At 42.5% G+C, this 8,470-nt stretch overlaps 1 non-coding gene across 1 annotated transcript; it reads left to right on the forward strand.

Moving 5' to 3' along the window:
• The first annotated feature begins 8,047 nt into the window (after positions 1-8,047).
• On the forward strand, positions 8,048-8,119 carry trnaw-cca (transfer RNA tryptophan (anticodon CCA)). Its single transcript has one exon. It is a non-coding gene; the product is annotated as a tRNA-Trp (tRNA).
• The last annotated feature ends 351 nt before the right edge of the window (positions 8,120-8,470 follow it).

Here is an 8,470-nt window from a genome sequence, read left to right on the forward strand (position 1 = left end):
ACATACCTGTGACATATAAACGCTCTATTAATATGTCTCTTCATATCAGCACTGTCTCCCCTCTGCAAGAATGAAAACAGCACAGAGACGGCCGTTCATTTTCCCGGCTTTCAGCACTAGACTATGACATGAAGCTGACTTTTACAATACAAATAAAAATATACAAAACTCAAAACCAGCGCACCACAACACTTTCACCACATGTCAAAAGATGTATTACCAACACGTGTACCTGTTATTTGTGTCAAAAGTGCATTGTTTTTTATCAAATATATTGGTTTTATCTTCAGACAGAACTCACCCTGCGCAGTCTCCAACAAGCAACTGAGGGGAAGTTGAACTATCAAAATAAAATAAATGCGGGAGCAGCGCGCACTTCCGGTTTTCAAAAATAAAACGTTAAAACGATCAAATTCACATAAATTACAATTAAACACAAAATATAAACAAAAAATGGTAACATGTGCATTTTTAACTCCTTTACATGGGCGTCTCCCCACTTGTCCTGGGTGTCTCACGGGTGCTGCTCAAACAAGTGCTGAGCATGTAGCCTAGCCTATTTCAAATACCCTTCAAAATAAACCATTAAAATATAGTGTATTACACCAGCATATGCCAATGAAATATATTGCAAACACCTTCCCAAACACACACAGGACAGTGTCCTCTAGGAGACTGTCGGAGAAGGACTGTCCGCACACGCCTGCGTCCTGACGTCAGCGCGCACAGCTCCTGTTGCCTAGCGCATATCAGCGCGTGTTTTGAACCACTGCAAATTCTGCAACTTTGGCTCTGGTTAAACTCGTGCATTTGACAAGTACTTTCGACATTTTCCTAAGAAAGAGGACGTCACTTTGGGGTATTTTTGACCACCCCCTCTTCTGACCACCCCCTGACTCAGATTAGGACACTTCTGTGAAGAAAAAGGTGAGGTTTGTATGTTTCACCTTAGTCCCTATGGGATTTGACCATGAAGTACAATCGTACATATGACTTTATTATTCAACAAAACAAACTCCAATTAAGCTCAAATGTCTTTTACCAAAGTCTAGATCATGTTTAGGGTAAGTTTACTTCAAGAAATGTGTGCCCTTGTGCTTCTGATCGCCTTTACATGAGCTCAAATGAAAAGCATTAACGTTAGCTCACAGCACTGAGTACAACTACAGCCTAATAGGAAAAGTCTTAAACATGGACTTTTAGGCTCCCGTAGTTTGTTTAAAGGTGCACCTGATTTTCTGAGACTGGACCAAATGAAGATGACACATTCCCCTAAGTATCTCCAGTCCACTGTAATGTTCCTCTCAGTGTTCCTGATGTTAGAGACCAAGTCTAGTCAGGACAGGCCTTGTATTTCAGTACAACCTCCCACTGCCTTTTTAGCTTTGTAACATTCACTACTGACCATATAAACAGTCTATGACTTTGAATCTGTAATAAGAATACAGCTATTATTATATCAAAACATGTGAGTGTAAAAGGACAAACATGAGTGAACAGAGTTGAAGTAGTATTTATGGCGTAAAGGGGCCACACTTTGGAAAGTGTTAAAGAACTGAACAATGCTGGCTCTGTGCTGGAAAACAAGTATGGGGACTAACAAAGCAGGACAGGTCCAGTTATTTTCACCATAAAAGTGTCCCCAGAGACACCAGCTTTACCTATTCTGATATTTAGCCCAAAGAATTCAGACAGAAATTGAAATGTGACTTTCCTCTGTATACAGCTTGTCCCCACTTACAATGACAGTAGATCAGGCCGAAACTACAAAGTCTGAGCTTCACAAAGAGTCCAAACATTCGTTGTATATTTAAAAGAAAATCACTTCATCTCTTAATACAGTGGCTTTTATTTGACAAAGTTGTAATAACTATACATTGTACACAAGTGTGTCTTGAGCTTTACACCAACTGTACTTGTCAAACTGCAGTGTGAATCGTAGCCTTCTTGTACACTGAGTTTCACCCTTCAGGTTCTCTGCTCTGGCTTGCACACGGATACGGCCGTGTGCGGCACACGGATACGGCCGTGTGCGGCACACGGATACGGCCGTGTGCGGCACACGGATACTTGATGGTGCTGTACTCTTGGATGTTAGCTGTTAGCATGTTAGCAGTGGTGTGTGACACTTTGTGTTCCTCTCCACAGATCTGTGTGATCCTTGGCCCAGTGTTCCAACAGGCATCTAGAACCTCCTACAAGACCCACCTCTGACCCTAAGTTCACACACACACACACACTCAAACACTCACACAAACTCACACACTCACACAAACTCACTCACACTCTCTCTCACATTCACTCGGACTCTGCTTTAGCTATGTCCTCCTCTTCTAACTTCCCCCCAAAGCGCTCCTCTTCTACAGAGCCTTCCTCTGCTCCTGTGAAGGTTCCGAAGATGACCTCCTCCTCTCCTGAGGCGCCTAAGCTCCCTCCTGTTCTTGCCAGGTTATTCCCTTGCCGTCCTGCTCAGCGCCTCCCTCCTGCTCTTCCCGAGTCTTTCCTCCCTGCTGAGCTCCTCTTTGCTCCTCGTGCGAAGGACTTCTCTGCTGCTCCTACCAAGCCCCTCCCTGCCTTACTGGGGTCCCCTGCCGGGCTCCTCCCTCTTCCTCCAGCTGAGGTCCTGTTTGCTCCTCGTTCCACGCCCTCCTGGGCTGCTCGTCCTGCGCCCTGCTCGGCTCCCCGTCCTGCGCCCTCTTCGGTTCCCCGTCCTGCGCCCTGCTCGGCTCCCCGTCCTGCGCCCTCCTTGGCTGCTCGTCCTGCGCCCTCCGTGGCTGCTCGTCCTGCGCCCTCTTCGGCTCCCCGTCCTGCGCCCTCTCCGCTCCCCGTCCTGCGCCCTTCTCCGCTCCCCGTCCTGCGCCCTTCTCCGCTCCCCGTCCTGCGCCCTTCTCCGCTCCCCGTCCTGCGCCCTGCTCGGCTCCCCGTCCTGCGCCCCGCTCGGCTCCCCGTCCTGCGCCCTCCTCGACTCCTCCTGCCAGCGGCCTCAGGATCGTTCCTCTCCCAGACTCCATGCTTTCTGGCTTCCTCCCTCCTCGTCGGAAGCGGCGCTCTTCGCCTCAGTGCGCTCGTCCTAATAAAATTGTTAAGCTCTCCTCCTCTTTTATGCAGGTCCCTGAGCCGTCACCTGCTGCTGACAATGCCCCGAGCCCTAGCCCCACCCCTTTTGCCCCACAGGTGGAGGTGAAGCCTGCGCTCCTGTTACCTGGACATGAGGTGGTGAAGATGGAGGCCGACCTGCAGGAGCGTGGGCTAGACAGGAGAGATAGGAAAAGGTAAGTAAAGTGCAGAGGCTGAAAAACACAAGTCCTCTTTCATTTTTAACAAGCAACTTTTTCTGTCTCTGTGTTTGTTTGAAGGAAAAGGAGAAGACCTGGGAGTCAGAGACCACCTCCCACTTAAGTCGGACGTATCCTTTTATAGTGACTTGTAAATAGTGTGGCAAAGAAAAAACAACAAAAAAATGTTTGAATTTAGTGTGCTTTTATTATTCTGCTGTAAATAGTTTGTCATTGTGTGTCAAAAAAAAACAAAAAACACAAAAAAAAGAGTTTAAGTTTAGCTAAGTTTGGTGTGGTGTTGTTATTACGATGTTGTAAATAGTGAGTCAAACTAAAAATGCCCCCAAAACCAGGACTAACTCAAGACTAAACATGATGGACTAAACCAGGACGACACTCAGAATATCCCTGGACTAAACCAGAGCTAAACATGGACAAACCCAAAACTAAATCAGGACTAAATGAGACCTAAACTAAGATGAACATTTGACTAAACCGGGACTATCCCAGGACTAGGCCCTGACTTAACCTTGATTAAACCAGGACTAAATCCCCAAATTGCCAAAAATGTCGGATAAGTTTAGTGTGGTTTTCTTGTTTATCCATGTGTGGTGTTGTTGTTGTCTGGTGTTCTGTTGTTCTTGTTTTACTGTAAAGACACTGGTTCATTTCTCTTTGTGCAAACTGCTAACCTCTATGAAAAAGTCCAACTCTGTGTTACAGGAAGTGTCTGCGGAGCTGAGGAGGGACTGTCCTGTGACCAAAGAGAGGCGCAGTCCACCAACCTGCCAGAAATGTTCCCTGATGTCCACCGTGTCCCAGGGCAACCGTCACCAGAGCAACACCTTCAACAACCAAGGACTAACCAAGAACAAAAATCAGGACTAAACCACGACTAAACCACGACTAAACCCAGGACTAAACCACGACTAAACCCAGGACTAAACCAGGGCCAAACTACGAGTAAACCCAGGACTAAACCCAGGACTAAACCCAGGACTAAACCCAGGACTAAACCCAGGACTAAGCCCAGGACTAAGCCCATGACTAATCCACAATTAAAACCAGGACTAACCCAGACTGACCCAAGACTAACCCAGGACTAAATTAGGACACAAAATCTGACTAAACCAGGACTATCTCAGGACTAAACCTAGACTAAACCCCAACTAAACCCCAACTAAACCCAGGACTAAACCAGGACTAACCCTGGACTAAACCAGAACTAAACAAGGATGAAAATTTTACTAAACCAGGACTAGACCTCAATTTAACCTGGACTAAACCTGTACTAATCCTGGACTAAACTAGGACTAAACTCCAACCCCAAAAATCAAAAAAGTAAAATCCCCAAAACTTTAGTGCAGTTTTATTGTGTTGATCCTTGTGTTAGTCAGCAAACAAAAATAAAAAGGGCAACCATCGCGCCAGAGCAAAATCAGGACTAAACCAGGATTAAACACGACTAAACGAGAACTAAACTAGGATGAAAATTTGACAAAACCCCCAAAAATCCCCCAAATTTTAGATAAAATTACACTAAACTTATTGCGTTTATCCATGTGTGTTATTCAGCAAACAAAAATAAAAAAGGGCAACCATGCCACAGCAATACCTTTTAATAATCAAGGACTAACCAAGGACAAAAAACACAACTAAACCAGAAGTAAACCAGAAGTAAACCAGGACTAAACCCCGAAAAAACCCAAAAATGTTAGATAGGTTTAGTGTAGTTTTATTATATTTATCCAACTCAACAAACAAAAATAAAAAACTTAGATAAAGTCACTGTGGTGTTGTGTCGTTCTTGGTGTATTGTAAAGACAGAGGTTCAGGATGTTACAGGTTGTGTCTGCTGACCTGAGGAGGGACTGTCATGTGACCAAAGAGAGGCGCCGTCCACCAACCTGCAAGAAATGTTCCCTGATGTCCACCGTATCCCATGGCAACACCTTCAATAAAGGAATCTGCTATTAGCATTCACAAGTGTCTGTCATTGACTATAGTGTATTATAGATTTGGAGGTTTGGCCTGTTTTTTTTCTCATATTAATAAAGCACAGTTTTGATTTGATGAGGTCAAACAGCAGCCACAATAGTTCTTAGTAAAAGCTATGTCCAGGTTTGCACACATAAATAAAGTCCAGTAAATGAATTGTGCATTGTCTCCTATAGCAACAGACGAGAAGATTTTATTTCAGTTTGAAATTGCTACAAGAAAATCATTGTTGAAAATTGGAAATCGAATGGACTCTTAGTTTTAAAAAGTTCTAACCTTCACGTGTATCCCACACTGCTGTCATTGGACTGGCTTAACCCGGACTGTCCCACTTTCTCCTTGGACAAACATCACTGGATCTGTTCAGGACGTGAGTGAAGAGTTAAGACTCCATCACTTCTCAAAGTGGTGCTGGGCCTCAGAGGTTTTCTATACAACAAATATATACACATGAGTTTGAAATCAACTTTAGCCTAGAAACGTTGAATCTGAACGTATTACTACTAATAAAATTGTACATGTAAAAAAGACACAGAATGTCTGATGACTGGAGGTCCAAATGAACATTGCCTAAAGAGCACACAAGCAGGAAAGCGATTCAAAACATGTAGCAGAACGTTCCTCCTGTAGACATTTGAAAAGTTCGAAATAGTCCAAATGTGTAAAAGGTGAATCTGACAGGAGCAGGATAGGTGCTGTAATGATCAGTCTATATAATGTTGTCAACGCTTCCTCAGTGCTTACACAGTCAAATAATATTCAGCTCTGGCACACATGCCTACCTTACTTGTCATGCTACCAGAGGTCTCTTCACTGTCCCACGAACTAGAACAAAATCTGGTCAGTGTACAGTGAAGCACAGAGCCATGGTTGAGTGGAACTCGATTTCTCTTCAGACTACTGCAGCTAATAAATCAAGGTTTAACAAAGAAGTGAAGAACTATCTTACAGCCCTTCACAATCAGTAATCAGTAATGAATTCTATTAAGAATTTTTTTTTTATTATTTTCATCTTTGTGTAACTGTATTGTTTGCAAGTGTCTCATTTGTTGTTGTTCTGTATGGAGTAAGAAAGCTTTCAGAAATATTCGTGCGCATAGAATAGAAATCCGTGCGTATTTGCGTAATCAGTGCGACGCTTTTATGTCCTAGTTTACACCAAACACTATTAAACTGTCCTGGTTACAGACAGTGGGTTATACATGAGTTATAATGGCTTATAATGAACTAGCAAATCCATCTACGACACGGTGACGTTATACTTAGCGGTAAATACTGTATACATAGCAAGGTGTTGCCTGTAAGCACGAATATTAATTGATGCTGGAAGCTGTAAACTGTACTGTTGGCTGTGATGTCTGTAACCAGGACAGTTTGATAGTGTTTGGTGTAAACTGGGACATTTCAGCATCCAGAGGAATTTTTCGTCGCATTTCATGTGAGAAATGCAGCTGAGATGAAGGTTAAGACTGACTGACTGCTCGCTGTGGCTGTAGCCGTGAATGTTTTAATCTAAACATGCAGAGAACTCTGAGATTTGCTAATTAGCCCTGGGATAATGTTACGTCTGATGTTGGCCAACTGGCTCCACTATGTTTCTACTAAGATATAGGTGCAGTTTCCCGTTCAGAGGAGTTATTTCTACACAATATTACAAAGCAGCGTTCGGTTCCCGAATTCCATGTGGCAACACAAGACATTTTTACAATAAATCTGAATTAACCCACCTGTTGGTCGCTGTTGTAGCTCCTTGTTGTGCCATTACTCTGTTTTTACCCTCTGCTACAATGTGAGCATGCGCAGTCTTGATCTCGATCGATGTTTCTTCTGCTGGATAAATAATGTCTGTGAAGTGATGACGTCTTTTTGACAGTTCATTTCGTGATTGTAATTCTTGACGTCGCATCTTTTCAATTCATATTCTGATGGATAAAATACACACAATATATTTTATGTACGACTGGACTCATTCGAGAGTTTACGAATATTTATTTTATGCGCAGCTACAGCCAAATATGCACGGATTTCTATTCTATGCGCACGAAGATTTCTGAAAGCTTTCTTACTCCATACATAATACTATGGAGTAAGGTTACTCCATACTATTCGTACTCCATAGTTCTGTGTTATATGTGGACCCCAGGAAGAGTAGTTGGTGTCACGGACATCAGCTAATGGGGATCTGAATAACATCAAATTAAATCAAAAAGTCTAAAACGCTTCATAACACATGATCCACTCCGCCTTTATTCACATGTGTCTTTATGTTGACACATGAAGACACTTATACTTTTCATTTGTAGGAGCACTGATGTTTATTCAAACTCTGGTTAACTATAACACTTCGTACAAAAGAGTTTAGCTGGTTAAAATGCTAAAAGTCTTAAATGTTAAAAGACTATAAAAGCTCAGTAAGCGATAAAGAGGAAGTTAATCTGGAGTTATTGTTGTGTGATTAGATAAATATAGCTCGAGTATTTTTTCGTAAATTTGACTAAATCTAGGTTAAGTGATCAGTTAGTTCGATTACCACATGTGGAGTCGTAATAGGCTCCCGCTCCCCCACAGCCCCGCGGCCGCTCCTCCTCCTCCTCCTCCTCTGCTGTCCATGGTGCTGATACCCGCCATGAACGGCTCTTTCTGCAGCTGAACGAGTCCAAATGATATGATCCAATATTCAACAACTTAACAGTTTAAGCAAAACCATGACGACTGGGTTCATGTATTATTGATTGCTTCTTATAATTAATATTTGACGAAAGCAAGGCACCGACCTCGTGGCGCAACGGTAGCGCGTCTGACTCCAGATCAGAAGGTTGCGTGTTCAAATCACGTCGGGGTCAAAGCATTTAACTTTTCCTTAGTTCTGTAAATTTATATAGACCTACAGTTTTTCAATAAAATACATACTTCCACAATTAATATAATAATTAATACTATTTAGAAATTATATTTATGTATTTTTCCAATCAATCACATATATCCGAAATTTAAGTCTTATATCTAATATGTAATATAAAAGAAAATAAATACTTACATACTTTGAAATAACTTGTCATAATTACATAAAACTTGCATTAATTTTAGCTGTAGATTCCGAAATAAAAACATGCAATACTTCATAAGCCCAGCAGATGGTGCTATTTCTCCGTTAACCTAAAATGTCTGCAACTTGTGAATGTGAATATTCCGCA

This window comes from Boleophthalmus pectinirostris, unplaced genomic scaffold (assembly GCF_026225935.1).
Source record: "Boleophthalmus pectinirostris isolate CB_2022bp ecotype Guang Dong unplaced genomic scaffold, ASM2622593v1 HiC_scaffold_15, whole genome shotgun sequence".
In the NCBI taxonomy this organism is placed as follows: Eukaryota; Metazoa; Chordata; class Actinopteri; order Gobiiformes; family Gobiidae; genus Boleophthalmus; species Boleophthalmus pectinirostris.